Consider the following 2,937-nt stretch of genomic DNA (forward strand, 5'->3'; position numbering starts at 1 on the left):
ATATTAGTGTGTAAAGTCATTATCCGATTTCTTTTTGTCCCCGACAATTTGACTGAACACACAAGGATGTACACATCTGAAATCGAGTATTAAATACATCACATTTCTGTTCTGACTAGCTGTTAACATAACATGGTGAAACTAAATGCATTGTCTTTTATTTACCAACAGGGAAATACGAAATAATTGATTTAAGTCTTCAGAGAAACATTTTATTTGTTTAATGAATATCTAAAATACTGATATATTGCTATTTCAAATAGCGACACTTAAACAGTCAGTTATTTAATGACCTAAGATAAATGGGGGTGGGGGCAGGGGAAAGAATTGTGTGTTTATTCGAAGTATCACATTGACATTTATTTCGTTGAACATATATGGACGACTGTCTCTACATGTAGAAAAAGACATGGCTAGCAAGCCTATATGTTACTTTGATAACTGTTTTAATTATAACAATTCGCAAACAACTTAGTATCATATTATTTCTTAAATATACAGATTGTGTTTAACAATCAACGTATGAAACTTCATATTCTTTTACCTGAAAATACATGTTGTATGACAGCTGTAATCATAAACGAAGACTAACATTAAACTTGCCTTATGACATTTAAGGTTTATACAATAGTGCCACAAAGTACACACGTGGTTATCGGTTTATCTTGGCGACGTTATTGATAGGGTTTACATTACAGGACGCTGTAACCCATCAAGCGCCCGGCTAGCTCAGTCGGTAGAGCATCAGACTTTTAAGGCTGAAGAACCTCTGATATCTGAGGGTCGTGGGTTCGAGTCCCCCGTTGGGCGTACATTTTTTTCATTTTGTTTGTATATATTATCACATACAAAATTCTTGTACTAATTGTGAAATAAAAATAATACACACTTGTTATGAGTATTATACAAAATTATTGTCACAAATCTTGATTTATTTTTGTTTCCTGACTGGTATTAAGATGATGTTCTTGAATTACTCATTAACTTACTTACTGAAGATGAATAATTACATAATACGTAAATCTTCGAAATCAGCCATTAGCAATACTTGCCCCGTAGTAATCTATTCGCTCCACCTTAAAACCTGCCCGGCGGTTTGAAATAAGAAATTATGATATTCCGCAATTATTAGTACTTAATTAAAAATCCACTTTTGAAAATCAACAAAACCCGTCATGTTAGAATTAATGTTGTTGTATTATATGTATATTTATAAAAAAAGATGGGTCACGTGACAAAATGGCTGGACGTGTTATTTTTGATCTCTCATTTTTTGAAAATATTTCTGTTATAAAAGTAGCATATCAGTGAAATTGTCAAATATTCTTCTGTGATATAATGTGTTGGATTATAAGAATGACTAAATCAGAGAAAAAGAAGCATAAAAAGAGAAAACAGGTAGTAGTACAGATGATGAATTTTTGAATATCAGTAAAGTGTATAGACCCGGAGGCGCGACAGGGGTAGATCAATAATATAGTGAAAACTTGGAACTTGCAAACAAAACAGAAATACAGACTAGTGAAAGCAATACAGAAGTAAGTGACATTTTGAATGCAACCATTTTTAGTGCTCTTTGATAACCAGTCTATGAGAAATAATCTCATTTTTGGTGGAATATCCGAGTCGCTGAATGAAAAAGCAACAGAAACTGAAAACAAACTAAGGGAGCATTTGGTTAATAAGCTGGGACTCGCACAAGATACAGTAGATGCCTTGAAGATAGCAAGAGCCCACAGAATGGGGTACCAATCAACTGATCCATCAAAATTAATCAACAGGAAAATTGTATGCGAATTTGCGTATTTTAAAGATAGGGAAACTGTAAGGAAGCAGCACTTCAAACTTGATGGTAAACAATTCTTTATGCATGAACAGTTCCCGCCTGAGGTCGTGGCAAAACGTAAGAGATTAATTCCTTAACTTCGTGAGGCGAGAGCAAAAAACCATAACGCATGGATCTCTTATGACACATTATTTATCGATGGAAAACCAATCAATTTGGAATAGGAAACATCGGAGAATGGGCCTAAAATATTAGTGTAGAATTGTAATGGTCTAACAGAAAGAAAACTTAATGATCCAGATTTTATTGATAAAATTAGTAAAAATGATATTGTTATATTATCGGAAGCTTGGACGGATAGTGAGTCTAACATTGATATTGACAACTTTACATGTTATAATTTCTATAGAAAATTCAAGCATAAAAGGGCTAAGCGTAACAGTGGGGGTATTGTGATATATATAAAAAAAACAATATAAAATCAGGTGTTTCAATCATTAAAAACCATTTTGATACAATAATATGGCTTAAGCTTCATGGAAATGTTTTCAATTTTACAAAATATGTATTTTTGGCAGGTGTATATATATGGGGAGATGATTCTCCGGCTGCAAGTGTAAACAATGTTGATTAATTTAACCTATTAGAGCAATATGTTTTTAATTATGAACAGATAGCTAGCGTCCTTGTGGCAGGGAATTGGAACTGTCGTGTGGGTAACAAGCCAGATTTTATCAGATGTGACAAAAATATTTCAAGTATTGATGATATTGACTACTTCCCAGATGAAACCTTATGCAGAACCTCAAGTGACCTTGTATGCAATGCACGTGGCGTAAAACTGTTAGAATTTTGTAAAGCCACCTCTTTACGTTTAGCCAACGGACGATTGGGACATGATTGCGTAACCGGTGAATATACATATTATAGTCAGCAATCATGCAGTACAATAGATTACGTATAGGATATCGACCGAGTACGAGGTCTTTCTGTTTAGGAAAGACCTGGTCACGAATTTCATGTGACACCGAGAGCGCGTAGCGCTCGAGGTGTTTCATGAAATTCGTGACCAGGTCTTTCCTAAACAGAAAGATCGATGTACGAGGCCGATATCCAACTTACACACCGTTTAAACTATATTGGGTTGAGCA

General features: G+C 34.3%; 1 non-coding gene across 1 annotated transcript; it reads left to right on the forward strand.

Annotated features, from left to right (window-relative positions):
* The first annotated feature begins 718 nt into the window (after positions 1–718).
* Positions 719–810, forward strand: Trnak-uuu (transfer RNA lysine (anticodon UUU)). Its single transcript is given in 2 exon segments — positions 719–755; positions 775–810. It is a non-coding gene; the product is annotated as a tRNA-Lys (tRNA).
* The last annotated feature ends 2,127 nt before the right edge of the window (positions 811–2,937 follow it).

Source organism: Ruditapes philippinarum, unplaced genomic scaffold (genome assembly GCF_026571515.1).
Source record: "Ruditapes philippinarum isolate M1 unplaced genomic scaffold, ASM2657151v2 ctg5996_1_1_1_1, whole genome shotgun sequence".
Classification (NCBI taxonomy): Eukaryota; Metazoa; Mollusca; class Bivalvia; order Venerida; family Veneridae; genus Ruditapes; species Ruditapes philippinarum.